General features: G+C 36.6%; 1 protein-coding gene across 1 annotated transcript in view; it reads left to right on the top strand.

Annotated features, from left to right (window-relative positions):
* Positions 1 to 11,123, top strand: part of ZDHHC15 (zinc finger DHHC-type palmitoyltransferase 15) — a 129,349-nt gene extending 118,226 nt beyond the window's left edge. Inside the window, exon 12 of the mRNA XM_061178466.1 lies at positions 10,916 to 11,123. The gene's annotated coding sequence lies outside the window, so the exon portion shown is untranslated. The remainder of the gene's footprint in view (positions 1 to 10,915) is intronic.
* The last annotated feature ends 4,308 nt before the right edge of the window (positions 11,124 to 15,431 follow it).

The raw sequence follows: 15,431 nt of genomic DNA, 5'->3' as shown, positions 1-15,431 counted from the left end.
GTGTTTTGTGACCACCTAGAGGGGTGGGATAGGGAGGATGGGAGAGAGACACAAAAAGGAGGGGATATGGGGATATAAGTATACGTATAGCTGATTCACTTTGTTATACAGCAGAAACTAACACAACAGTGTAAAGCAATTATACTCCAATAAAGATGTTTAAAAAAGATAAAAAGAAAAAAAGAAGTATGTATGTCTAAATTATTAGATATTTTATACATTTTTGTTCTCTTTTGAAAAGTTTTTAAACTTATTCAACTTCACTAGAAAGAAATGCAAATTAAAATCACCCAAAATATCAATTTTTGTCCAATAAAGCAGCCAGTTTTTACAATGTTGGCAAGAACACGTTGAAACACATGCTTTTATATGCTGCTGATATAAGGTTAAAATCTCAGATAATTTTTTGAGGGCAAAATATACAACATATATCAAAACCTTAAATGGGCCATGCAATTTTATCTGATAACTCCATTTTAGGAATGTATTTTAATGAAATAATCAGAGAACTGTATGACTATTCATCATTAATTTATTATAATACCAGAAAATTGGAAACAAAACTACATATCTAACAATAGAGGAATAGTGAAATAAATTATTAAATCATTATGATGAACTATTATGTACTGTTAAAAGTAATTATTTTGAAGAATAATTGATAAGATTATGTGGAAAAGCTGTATGAGTGCATTTAATTCTAAAATTTTATTGAGATATAATTCACATACCATGTAATTTGATCACTTACAGTATACAATTCAGTTGTTTTTAGGATATTCACAGAGTCATACAACCATCACAACAATCAATTTTAGAACATTTTTATTGCCCCAAAAAGAATCCCCATACTCATTAACAGTCACTCCCCATTCGTCCACTCCCACCCCTAGGAAACCACTAATCTGCTTTCTGTCTCTATAGATTTGCCTATTCTGGACATTCAATATAATCCATGATTCCACAGAAGCATACGATATGTGATCTTTTGGGAGAAAACATTTGTAAATCAAATGTTTGATAGGAGACTTGTATGCAGAATATATAAAGAACTCTTACAATTCTATAAATGAAAAGATAATACAAGTTTTTAATGAGCAAAGGATCTGAATAGACATTTCTCCATATACAAATGATCAATAAGCACATGAAAAGATGCTTAACATCATTAGCTATTAGGGAATACAAATCAAAACCATGAGATACCATTTAATATCCACTAGGATGGCTATAATCCAGAAGACAGATAACAAGTGTTAGTGAGGATGTAAAGAAATCGGAATCCTCATACATTTCTGGTGGCAGTGTAGAATGGTGCAATCACTTTGGAAACAGTTTGGAAGTCCTTCAATATGTTAAACATAAAATTACCATATGCCCCAGCAATTCCACTCCTTGGTATATAACCAAGAGAAATGAAAACATATGTCAAAAACAAAAACTACTGCATAAATGTTCACAGCAGCATTATTCATAATAGCCAAAAAGTGGAAACATCACTAATATCCATCTACTGATGAGTAGATAAATAAAATGTGGCATATCCATACAATGGAATGTCATTTGGCAACCAAAAGAATACATGCTACAACATGGGATGGACCTTGAAAACATTATAAAATTACATTTTTAATTTAATTAAAAACTTTTAAGTGTTAAAATGTATCTACATATGTAGAAAAACACTGAAAGGAATTATACCAAAAATATAAGTAAAAACAAAATTTTTACATGGGTTACTTCCTTCTCTATCAAGCCTTAATACTTCAACCTCTCTCTTGCCAATATTTTTTTCTCCCTAACTCCATTGCTTTAGCCAGCAAAAATCCAAATTCCAGATTCAATCCAGCTGTCTGCCTTCTCCATTTCTATACTCAGGCTGTTGAGAACCACTACAAAAATAACACAACTGATTATAAATACTAATTGCAGCTCATTAGAAATAACACAACTGATACTACACATTTGTGGCCTCCAACCTTAACTGGCCTGTTAAGTCCTCACTATTTACCAGTAGTTTTTTCCTTTATTAACCACAACTTCATATAGTCTCTCATATCACTCCTATCCCATATCATAATGAAAGTCCTAACACATGAAATAGGGCTAAAAAATGAGATAAAAGTCACTCTAATTGTAAAAGAAGAAGTAAAATTATCTCTATTTGCAGATGTCATGATCGTCCACATAGATCATCCAAAGAATCTACAAAAACTCCTAGAACTAATGAGTGAGTTTATCAAGTTCACAGCATACAAGATCAATGCACAAACATCTATTATGTTTCTATACACTAGCAATGCACAACTGGGAAACCAAAATCAAAAACACAATACAATTTACAGTAACTTCAAAAAATTAAATAACTAGATATAAATGTAACAAATCATACACAGTATCTGTATGCTGAAACTTGTAAAACACTGATGAAAAAAACCATGGAAGACCTAAATAAACAGAGATACATACTATGCTTATGGGTCAGAAGACTCAGTATAAGTAAGATGTCAATACTCCCTAAATTGATAGACAACTTTAATACAATCTTAATTAAAATGTTTTATTTTAATCAAATATTTTGTAGAGATAGACAAGCTTACACTAAAATTTAAATGGAAAAGTAAGGGAACTAGAATAGCCAAAACAATTCTGAAAAAAAATACATAACTGAAGGACTCAAACTGTCCAATTTTAAGACATACTATAATGCTACAGTAGTCAAGACAGTGTGGTATTAGCCAAAGGACAGACCCATAAGCCAGTGGAACAGAATAAAAAATAAAATACAGAAATAGACCCATATAAAGATTCTCAACTGATTTTTACACGAAGATACAATGGTAATTCAATGGAGAAAATACAGTCTTCAACAAATAGTGATAGAATAATTGGACATACCTATACTATTACACCTCACAACATATACAAAACTTAACTCAAAATGGATCATAGACCTAAATGTAAAATGTAAAACTATAAAAATCTTAGAAGAAAATGTAGGAGAAAATCTTTATCACTTTGAGTTAGGCAAATAGTTCTTAGATATGACATCAAAAGTAATATAATAAAAGAAAAAATTTACAAATTGGACTTCAACAAAATTAAAAATGTATTCTCTGAGAAGAACATTGTTAAGAGAATAAAAAGACAAGCCACTGACTGGGAGAAAATATTTGCAAAACACAGATCTGATAACGGACTTGTATCCAGAATATGTAAAGTGCTCTAAAATCTCAAAAGTAAGGAAACCAACACAATAAAGTAATGGGCAAAAGTTTTCAATGGACACTTCACCAAAGAAGTGGAAATAAACATAAGAAAACATGCTTGATGGGGTTGCCAAGATAGCAGAGTAGGAAGACCCTGAACTTATCTCCTCCGATAGACACACCAAAATTACAACTACTTACAGAGCAGCTATCTATGAGAAAGACCTGAAGCCTAGCAGAAAAGATTTCCTACAACTAGAGACATAAAGAAGGAACCACAATGAGATGGGTAAGAGGGGCAGAGATGCAGTATAGTCAGAATCCACACCCCCAGGTCAGCGACCACAAATGGGAGGAATATCACAATCATAGAGATTCTCCCCAAGGAGCAAGGGGTCTGACTCCCATGTCAGGCTCCCTAGCCTGGGCATCCTGCACTGGGAAGACGGGCTCCCAGAACATCTGACATTGAAAACTATCAGGGCTTAGGTTGAGAAAGCTGGAAGGCCGTAAGAAACAGACTCTGCTCTTAAAGGGCACATGCAAAATCCCACATGTTCCAAGTCCCAGGGCAGAGGCAGTAGTTTGAAAGGAGCCTGGGTCAGACCCACTTGTTGATCTTGGAGAGACTCCTGGAGAGACAGGGGGGCAACTGCTACTCACCTGGGGAATGGAGACAGTGGCAGCAGCCATTGGGGACCTCATTCTATCGTGATAATACCAGCACTGGCAAGCACCATTTTGGAATCCTCCTACCAGACTGTTAGCACTGGGGACTCAGCCCCACCTACCAGCAGGCTGACAGCAGCTCCAAAACCCCTCTGGGCCACACAGCCAACCATGTAGGAAGCCTATCCCACACTTCAGTGGGCCCACAGCTACTGCACAAGGCATGGCCTCACAGCCAACCAGACTGGGATCAAGACCTACCCACCAACACACCCCCAGTAGTTAGCCCTGACACAACAGAATGGCACATGCAGCCCACATGGGGGCACCCCTAGAGCATATAGCACTGGTGACCTGAGGGGAGCATGCTGCTGGGCCCCATAGGACGTCTCCTACATAAGGTCACTTCTCCAAGATCGGGAAACATAACCAACCCACCAAATACATAGAAATAAAAACAGCAAATTAGACAAAATGAAGTGACAGAGGAATATGTTCCAAACAAAGGAACAAGATAAAACCCCAGAAGAAGAACTAAATGAAATGAAATGGAGATAAGCAATCTACATGATAAAGAGTTCAAGGTAATCATCATAATGATGTTTAACAAACTCAAGAGAAGAATGGATGAACACAGTGAAAATTTCAACAAAGGGTTAGAAAATGTAAAGAAGAATCAAATACAGTTGAAGAATACAATAACTGAAATAAAAAACACTAGAAGGAGTCAACAGTAGATTAGATGACACAGAGGAATGGATCAGAGATCTAGATGACACAGCATAGTGGAAATCACCCAAGCTGAACAAGAAAAAGAAAAAAAGAGCTTTTAAAAAAATGAGGATCGTTTAAGAGACCTCTGAGACAACATCAGCATACTACATTCTCATTATAGGGATCACAGAAAGAGAAGAGATAGAGATAAAGGGTTAGAGAACTTATTTGAAGAAATAATAGCTGAAAACTTCCCTAACCTGGGAAAGGAAAAGACATCCAGATTCAGGAAGCACAGAGGGTCCCAAACAAGATGAACACACACCAAGACACATTATATCTAAATGGCAAAATTAAAATAAAACAATCTTAAAAGCAGCAACAGAAAAGCAACATGTTATGCACAAGGGCACTCCCATAAAGCTATCATCTGACTTTTCAGCAGAAACTCTGCAGGCCAAAAGGGATTGGCACAATATACTGGAAGTGATGAAAGGGAAAAAGTTACAACCAAGACTACTCTACCCTGCAAAGTTCTCATTCAGATTTGAAGAAGTGATAAAGAGTTTTACAAAGCAAAAGCAAAAAGAGTTCAGCACCACTAAACCAGCTTAACAAGAAATGTTAAAGGCACTTCTCTAAGCAAAAAAGGCCACAACTAGAAATATGAAAATTATGAAAAGAAAAACCTCACTGGTAAAGGCAAACATGCAGTAAAGGTAGTAGAATAACCACTTATAAATCTAGTAGGAAGGTTAAAAGACAAAAGCAGTAAAATCATCTATATCCACAATAAGTAGTTATGGGATACACAAAACAAAAAGTTGTAAAATATGATGCCAAAAACAATAAACACGGGGTGGGGAGGAGTAGAAATGTAAGATGGTTAGAATGCACTTGAACTTAAGAGATCATCAACTTAAAATAATCACATATATAGAGAGAGGTTGTTATATATGTACCTCATGGCAACTACAAACCAAAACCATATAATAGATACATACACAAAAAAGAGAAACACTAAAGGTAGTCATTAAATTATAAGGGAAGACAGCAAAAGAAGAAGGGAACAACAAAAAGAACTACAAAACCAACCCAAAAACAGTTAAGAAAATGGCAATAAGTAATACCTATCAATAATTACTTTAAATGTAGATGGAGTAAATGCTCCAATCTAAAGACATAGAGTGGCTGAATGGATTAAAAAGCAAGACCCATACATATGCTCCCTACAAGAGACTCAACTTCAGATCTAAAGCCACACACAGACTGAAAGTAAGGAGATGGAAAAATGTATTCCATGCAAATGGAAGCTAAAAGAAAGCTGGTGTAGCAGTACTTGCATCAGACAAAATCGATTTTAAAACAAAGAGTGTAAGAGTGTTACAAGAGGCAAAAAAGGACATCACATAATGATAAAGGGATCAATCCAACCAAGAGATATACCAATCATAAATATATATGTACTCAACATAGTAGCACCTAAATACATAAAGCAAATATTAACAAACATAAAGGAGAACTTGACAGTAATGCAATAATTGTAGGGAAATTTACCACCCCACTTACATCAATAGACAGATCATCCACACAAAATCAATAAACACTGGCCTTAAATATGAATATGTTCAATAATATTGTAATAACTTTGTATGGAGACAGATGGTTACTAGACTTATCAGGGTGATAATTTCATAATGTATGCAAATGTCAGATCACCATGTAGTACACTTGAAGCTAACATAATGTTGTACATCAACTATATTTCAATTAAAATAAATTTAAATTGATTGTGAATATTCTATGAAATTAGTGCCAAAAGTCTTTGTTAAAATATAGTCATTCACATTTGAAAATTGGTAGTATGGCAGTGGAGTTACTTTTAAAAAACAGATATCCATGGGACTTCCCTGGTGGTGCAGTGGTTAAGAATCTGCCTGCCAATGCAGGGGACATGGGTTCGAGCCTTGGTCTGGGAAGATCCCACATGCCGTGGAGCAACAAAGCCCTTGCATCACAACTACTGAGCCTGCGCTCTACAGCCTGCGAGCCACAACTACTGAAATCCCGCACACCTGCGTGCCACAACCACTGAAGTTCGTACGTCATAACTACTGAAGCCCACGTGCCTAGAGCCCGTGCTCCGCAACAAGAGAAGCCACCGCAATGAGAAGGCCGTGCACCGCAACGAAGAGTAGCCCCTGCTCGCCGCAACTAGAGAAAGCCCACACACAGCAACGAATACCCAATGCAGCCAAAATATAAATAAACAAATTTTTTTAAAAAAAGAAAAAAAATTTTAATAAATAAATAAAATATAGATATCCATTGAGGAGGCGGGGGGAAGGAAAGCTGCTCAATATCACTAGCCATTAGGAAAATGCAAACTAAAACCACAAGGAGATTCCTTTATACCCATACTGGAATGGGTAATTTTTTTTTTTACATAGGGATAATTCCAAGTGCTGATAAGGATGCAGAACAATTGGAATTCTCATACATTTCTTGTGGGAATGCAAAATAGCTCAGGTACTCTGAAAAACAGTTTGACAGTTCCTTATAAAGTTTCTTATAACGTTAAACGTACACTTACCATATGACCCAGTAATCCTACTCCTGCATATTTCCCCTAGAAAATGAAAACCTGTGTTCACACAAAAATTTGTATATGAATGGTTATAGCAGCTTTATTTATACTAGCCCAAACCTGGAAAGCAAAAGAAATGTCCTTCAATGGGTAAAGAGTAAACAAATTATACTACTCAGCAATCAAAAGTAATGAACAATTGATACTCATAGCAACATAGATGAACCTAAAATGCATTATTGTAAGTGAAAAAAATCCCAGTTCATAGCACAGGGAATGTAGTCAATAATATTGTAATAACCTTTGTATGGTGCATAATCTATAAAAATATCAAATCACTATGTTGTATACCTGAAACTAATATAATATTGTAAGTCAACTATACTTCAATTTAAAGAAACAAAAATATTTTTTAAAGGCTATGTGCTATATGATTCCATTTGTATGAAATTTTGGAAAAGGCAAAAATACATAGAGAGAAAACAGATTAGTGGTTGCCTGGCTTAGGGGGCGGAGGAAGTTCTACATTGTATCTGAGATGGTGGTTTCAAGATTCTACACATGTGTAAAAGCCCACAGAACTGTAAACCAAACAAAAGTTAATTTTACTACATTTAAATTTAAAAATTAAAAAAATCCTTCTCTCATGCTTCTCTGGAACTTCCTACACCCTTCTTCCCCCCACCCCTACCATCAGACATCTCCTTCTTAAGACAGTGTCTTCCCAAACTTTGCTAGGTTTTCTCCTGACCATCACATAAATCTACTCATTCCTTAGGGAATCTACCCATTTCTTGGCTAAAGGGCATATGTATGCTGATAACTACTGGATATGTATCTCCAGCCCAGAACTCTTTCCTGAGTTCCAGACCTGAATAACCAAGTACCTTTCAATTTCACCCACCCCAAAATCCATTACCTGTTTTGTTCCTTCTCCTTCATCTCCCACTCACATCTAATTATTCACTGAGGTATGTTGATTGTAATTCCTAAATATCTCTGGAAACCGTGTACTTTTTCTAGCCTGATTACCATGACCCCAGACCATGTGTCTGTCATCTGTGTTACTGCAATAGCTTTTTAACTGATTTTCCTGATTCCCATCTTGCCCCTCTTCCAGTCCATTCTCCATATTGCAACTAGAATGATGAAACACTTAAAGCTGTGTAATGGCTCTTTTGTTGGCTTCAGCATAGTCTGAACTCCTTAACATGGCTTACAAGCCCTTTTATGATCCAGCCCCTGTTCATCTCTCCAGATTCTCAACTCTGAAGCTTCCTCTTCACCAGTTCTATCCCCACATTCTATACTTGAGCCACACCTCAACTTCTTTCAGCCCCTCAAACATGCCACTGATGCTTCCCATGATTGGGATGCTTCCTCAGCAACCTCCCACCTCCTCCATTCCAGTCTCCTTCAGCTGGCTATATCGTCTTTATTCTCTAGGTTTCAGCCTCCACATCATTTACTCGGGTATATCACTGACTGATGTCTTTTGGGTGCCACCATAACAACATTATGAGAGCCCTTTTATTCTGTGTTGTAATAGCCTACTTACTTTTCTGTCGCCCAAACTAGATTGTAAGCTCCTTGAGAGCAGTCACTATGTCTTGTTCACATTTTAGTGCCAGCTTCTAGCACAATGCCTGGTACATGCCAAGTATTCAATAAATATTTGTCAAATGAATGAATGAGAAGGAGGGAGGGTGGGAAACAGTCTCTGAGATTATAGGTCATTTTTTTCTTTATCCCTTTCTATAGTTTCCAATTATTCTATGATGAACATAAATTGTTTTTATAATTAAAAAAATACGTTAGGAAATTCCCTGGAGGTCCAGTGGTTAGGAGTCGATGCTTTCACTGCCGTGAGCCCAGGTTCAATCCCTGGTCAGGGAACTAAGATCCTGCAAGCCACACGGCATGGCCAAAAGGAAAAGTTAGAAATAATTTTAAAAGTATATTAAACATAAAAGAAAAGAGAAAAAACTATGAAGAAAATTTAAATCACCTATAATCCCACCACCTGAAGATAACTCATGTTAACATTTTGTTATATTCCATCGATATTTTATATGAATATATTTGTTAAACATTGAGACCATATTGTGTTCAGTTTTGAATTCTGCTTTTTTTTTAACATCTTTATTGGAGTGTAATTGCTTTACAATGGTGTTCTAGTTTCTGCTTTATAACAAAGTGAATCAGTTATACATATACATATGTTCCCATATCTCTTCCCTCTTGCATCTCCCTCCCTCCGACCCTCCCTATCCCACCCCTCTAGGTGGTCACAAAGCACAGAGCTGATCTCCCTGTGCCATGCGGCCGCTTCCCACTAGCTATCTATTTTACGTTTGGTAGTGTATATATGTCCATGCCACTCTCTCTCTGTCACATCTTACCCTTCCCCCTCCCCATATCCTCAAGTCCATTCTCTAGTAGGTCTGTGTCTTTATTCCCGTCTTGCCACTAGGTTCTTCATGACCTTTTTTTTTTTTCCCCTTAGATTCCATATATATGTGTTAGCATACGGTATTTGTTTTTCTCTTTCTGACTTACTTCACTCTGTATGACAGACTCTAGGTCCATCCACCTCACTACAAATAACTCAATTTTGTTTCATTTTATGGCTGAGTAATATTCCATTGTATATATGTGCCACATCTTCTTTATCCATTCATCTGTTGATGGACACTTAGGTTGCTTCCATGTCCTGGCTATTGTAAATAGAGCTGCAATGAACATTTTGGTACATGACTCTTTTTGAGTTATGGTTTTCTCAGGGTATATGCCCAGTAGTGGGATTACTGGGTCGTATGGTAGTTCTATTTTTAGTTTTTTAAGGAACCTCCATACTGTTCTCCATAGTGGCTGTATCAATTTACATTCCCACCAACAGTGCAAGAGGGTTCCCTTTTCTCCACACCCTCTCCAGCTTGAATTCTGCTTTTTTCACTAATGCTGAAAGTAATTTCCCATTACATCAAGATGCTATTGTTTATTTAACCAATTCTCTGCTGTCCAACATTAAGATTTTATTCAGTTTTTCACTATTATAAGGCTGTCGATAATATCATTGAACTTAAACTTTTTCCTCATTTATAATCATTTTCCTATGATAGGCTCCTAGAAGCAAAACTACCGGTATGAACTTTTTAAAAGACCATTAATATATATGGCCAAATTGTTTTCCAGAAAGCTTATACTAATAATAGCTGCTTGAGTACCTACTATATGCCAGATATTGTTTTAGTTAGATTTTGTTATGCCTGTTTTACAGATGAAGAAACTAATTTGTCCAGAATCACAGAGAGAGCAAATAGCAAAGTTAGAATTCAAATTCAGAATTGCCCAATTTCAAAGCTTATGTTATTTCTTGTGAATTTCAGAAATAAATATTTTTGCATTATCAAATTATTATGTATATGTACTAGAGGAAATGTGGAAAATACAAGTAGAAAGTAGAGAAAATGAAAATAAATTACCCATGAATCCACCACTTTCAACAACTTAGTGTATTTCATTGCTCTTTGTTCCAGATAAAGATTCTGGGTTAAAAATAAGTATAACATTGTATATATAATTTTGCATCCTGTTTTTTTCACTTAATATTTTTCAATGCTGACCCATACTCTTCAAAAATATATAACAGTTGCATATTATTGTCAATGGATGTTACCATGTGGCTATTTACAGTAGTTTAGCTCACCTGTGAATTTCTTTTTTTCATTCCCAGGACCCTGTATCTCCAATGAAGCTTACAGAGTTCAATGTTGGGAACCATTCTAATCTTCAAAATAAGTCACCATGGCAGATTGGAAGCGTCACAATTTGAAAGCATCCCATCAAATACTTGCTGTGCAGATAGATGTTTCAGGACTTTACAGCTTATTTAATTTACTAGCTGAACTCATCAATCTGGTAGCAATTAATTCAAGCCAGTCTTCCTCTGCTTCTTTCTTCATTTCCCCTCTCCCCATCTGTGAAAGCCTAAATGTAACATATTTATCTTTCCAGAGGCTCTTTTCATTCCTCTTGTCAGGTAAAGGGGAACTCAAAAGACTTCCTTGGAGTCTTTAACTCCCCTAGAAAGACTGTTAATCATATCTATAGAGTCTGTTTTATTGAGGGGAATCAGACTAGCTTGCTGCTTGTACACATGTGCATTTATAAGCATGCATATGTGCAGCATATTTACACAAAATTCTTCTGTGGTGTTGTGAAAATTGAAGCTTAAAAAAAATCTGAAGTTTTTATTCAATCATATTTTTTTAATAGCAATTTAAATATTTGCTGAGCTGTGAACACCTTCCCTATATCAGGTACCTAAAATTCAAGAGGGAGATTCAACACTGTGGTCAAGGTCCTCAAACTGGGAATTGAACAACTATGTAAAACCTGTTCTCTGTCATAGATGTGTGGTATTCCTGAAAACACCACAGCTAAGAGAGAAGATCAAATCAGATTTCCATTTTATTTAACATAATGATTGGTGTTTTAAAGACTTTTAATGCCAGACTGTGGTAAAATTCTCCAGTAACGTTTATTCTTTTCTCTGCTACCTAGCTTTATTTTAGCCTTTATGAATTACTCTTATGATGAAAGAAAAACTATAAACCTAAGTTATGGACCATTGGCTTTGTTAAGGGGTTTAAGGATGATGTTCAGGTTTAATTACAATACTGTTAATAAGGGTGAAGTTTCACAGTTGAAATTAGCCTAAGAATTAGCACTAAAGATACTTTTTTTCACAACAGGGATTAGTGTACAGATAGTGAAAAACCTAATAGTAATATGCCAATTCTTTCTCTTTTTTCTTTTCTTTTCTTTTTTTTTTTAGTTCCAGTAGTAGTGCAGCCATTAAGATAGTTTACATCCATTTCCCAATTTATTTATAATAAGCCTTTATTTTAGTCCTAGTGCCTGAATCAATGAGTATGGACATTAATGCTGCTTCTCTATAATAATAATACCTAAGAGTATTGATGGTTTTCATTTCTCAGTCAGTGTCATAGTGCCCAGCTGCTAACAATAGAAGTCCCAACTCTTACAGAGATCAGTGAGTTAGAGGCATCGTACTGATAACAAGTTGTTGAGCTCCTAGAGGGATGTTAGTTTTGCTAAATTATTCCCCCTAAAACCTTTTTGCGTAAAAAAGAATTGCCTGCCACAAACAATTCAGTGTTCAGATTCCAGTAGAGCTGTGAATGTGAGCAATTCAGCTACTTAAAGCAACGAAAGACCTGTTCATTTGAATCCTCTAGGTAATTTTGGTCATGGTAAGACTTTCAGCATAAATTAAATGGATTGTGATTGTGGCCAGCATTTCATTTGAGAGGATACTAGACACGACTAAATCTATTAGGGCCAGGGACTGTTTCTCAAACTCAGATGCCAAGAACCAGCCTAGAGGACTATGCACACTGGGTTTCATGAAGAAATCGTGTATGTTCAGATGGGAAGATTTTTTCCCCCTTCCTCTTTCCCTTTAAAACACTCTCTTGTTTGGGTTTATCTTGCAAGCTTATTTGATCATCCACATGGTCTTATGTTTGCCAAGCCTTGCCTTATATTCATGTAGAAATGCACCTTTCCTAAAGGTAGGGCTGTTGCTTACTCCACAGCCAGTAGGCCTCAAAGCAATCTTTCCCATCCATCATCTTCTGCCAAGAGTTTAGGCAGAATAGCCGCTAACTATGATTCAAAGTCAGGAAGGAATCAAGTACTTATTTAATGAATAGAGTGTATCAGCACTCAGCACTCATAGAAATCAGGTCATAAAAGACAGTGTCAGGGAACTACAAAAAAGCACTGGAAGGGTAAAGCTCAGGAAAGCTATAATGCAGAGTTGATTGTTTAATGTCTTACAGACTTACACTGTCTTCAAAAGGCCAAATAAATCAGGGTTTTACCTGGGGGCTTAGGGAAATAAAGAAACCCTATTCCTATCTCTGAACCTTTATTCCAATAGCTTATAGATTCTGATACTATCCCCGTTATAGGTCATTGAGTATTGACTTCTATACCTAGACACCCCCCCCCCAACTGGTTGACTATTTATAAGGAAGACAGACAAGTTTGTTTGATAATTAGCATACCCTGATCTGGCTCCTTTGCTTGCTTTTCCTTGGGGCCATGTCCAATAACCTCTGTGGGATCTCATTTCCCAATCTTTGGTACCCATCTTCCCCATTTGCAAAACAAAGACACTCATTGTTAGGATCATACAGGTGAAAGGTGCTATGTAACTCCCCAGTGCTCTTATATATCCTTCATTGCAGGAATGGAATGCAAAGTTTAACCAGAACAGTATTTCTGAACAAATCGGTGTGCTCCATTCTTTCTTCCACACTCTCATTGATGATTTGTTCTTGCAGAACTTAGAGTACCTTATTAATGTTATTCCATTCATTCCAACAATGTCCTTGGAAAGAGGTGGAATAGAAGTGATTTTCCCCATGGTACAACCTGAAAAATTAAGGACAAAAGAAATGAAGCACCCTCCAAAAGCACATAGCTGTCTGGGACAGAACTCACAGTTGCCATGTCCAGTGCACCGTTAGAGTGACTTGGCTTCCCAGTACTGGAATAACCATGGAGCAGCCTAGAACACTGAGAGCAATTGGGGCAGGACCACATTTCAGAAGAGTCTCACTTTGTCCAAAATCTGAAAGTATGCAATTTATGCAATTCTTATTTTCTATGTGATAGAAGTGTAATATGTGCCTCTTTCCCCTTCTGGCCCCATGTGACACATATATTTCACACTGTGTGGCATCAGCCAGTGCCATTATGTCCTCTGGCACCCATAGAGCCCACTCTCAGGATTGTCTTTGCCAGAGAAAAGAATGTGCTTCCTCATGTTTATGCCAAGTTGCACAAAGTGTAGACATTGAGATTAATGAAGATTTAAGCACAATCCTAGCAGGTATAAGAATATTGAATATACATTATTGTAACGTGCATCTGAAATTTAATATGGCCCAAATTCATAGGAATGTTAACAGTCATGCAAAGCCTATCCCTTTCACCTATCATCACACATATATATCTATACATGTGTGCACACACACAGTGCCCCCAAAGCAGGCTGCCTGGTCATCAGGAGCAAATACTTTAAAGGAATGAGTCTCTGTCCTCTTAGAAAAAAGTCCAACAGTCACTGCAGGTGAAGAATATTCCATTCATACATTCTAAAACTTCTGCTCCTAGAGTAGCTAAGGTACTCAGTTGGTGCCAAAGACATGTTCTGTGCCTCTATCAGAGTCACAGAAGGCATGTGACAAGATTGTTAGACCTTTCCACAAGTCTCATGTTCTTTGAAAATTCATGAGTTCCATCCAATCAGTAGTAAATAGTTTATGAGGTATGGTACATCTGCATTTCTTTAACCAGAGCTATAATGTACCGTATTAAATTGTAGTCTTTTGCATGCAGGTATTATGTAATATAATAATGAACGGATGGCACCTAATAGCATGCAACCCATGACCGTTTACTTCCCCAAAAGGGCTAGGGCTGTGTCCCACACAGTGTTCAAAACTATTAAATGTATTCTTTAATGCAGCAGGAAAGCTTGTACTGGGTCTTGGTAATATATGACATGCATTGGAGAGCCAGAAAAAGAAAAGCACTGGAGACCTCAGCAGTTATGCTCAAGTTGCCAATTTGCTACAAACCCTTTTTTCCACCAATCTGCTCCAAGTAATTGTATATAATATTCTTAAAACCATGTGTCTTGCTACAAAAATACCCACAAATACTGACCAGCTTTATCTTCCTAAGTTCTTTATTAAAAGCATATGCATAAAATTGTCATTTCTTTTCTATATTATGGAGTTGTTAAACAATGTTGGCAAAGGCTAAAATTTCAGACCACCTTGATGGAAGTTTCTATACTTCTCATTTCATGGGTGTAATAGTGGAGTTTATTCACTCCCAGGTTGATTTGTATGTGGCATGTAGACTCCTCTGTAACATCTCATCTTCCAGACACCCGCCCCGTCCCTGTGCTCAGTGTTTCTTATGTTCCTACATGGATATTAGTTGGGAAATTCGCAGCAATGGCTTTTAGATAGAATGCTGACTAGTCTAATGTCACTTAATCAAGTTCAGTCTGCTCAGCCTCACACATCTTTTGCCTTTCCCTCTGTTATTGTGATAAGTAAAAAGAAAAAGAAAACTTATATGTCTAAGGGTGATATGAACTCTGGTTTCCTTTTTCTTACAGTGAAGACTATGTTTATTATTCT

Source organism: Eubalaena glacialis, chromosome X (genome assembly GCF_028564815.1).
Source record: "Eubalaena glacialis isolate mEubGla1 chromosome X, mEubGla1.1.hap2.+ XY, whole genome shotgun sequence".
NCBI lineage: Eukaryota > Metazoa > Chordata > Mammalia > Artiodactyla > Balaenidae > Eubalaena > Eubalaena glacialis.
The sequence above is the reverse complement of the archived record's forward strand: the minus strand, read 5'-3'. Positions and strand labels throughout refer to the sequence as shown.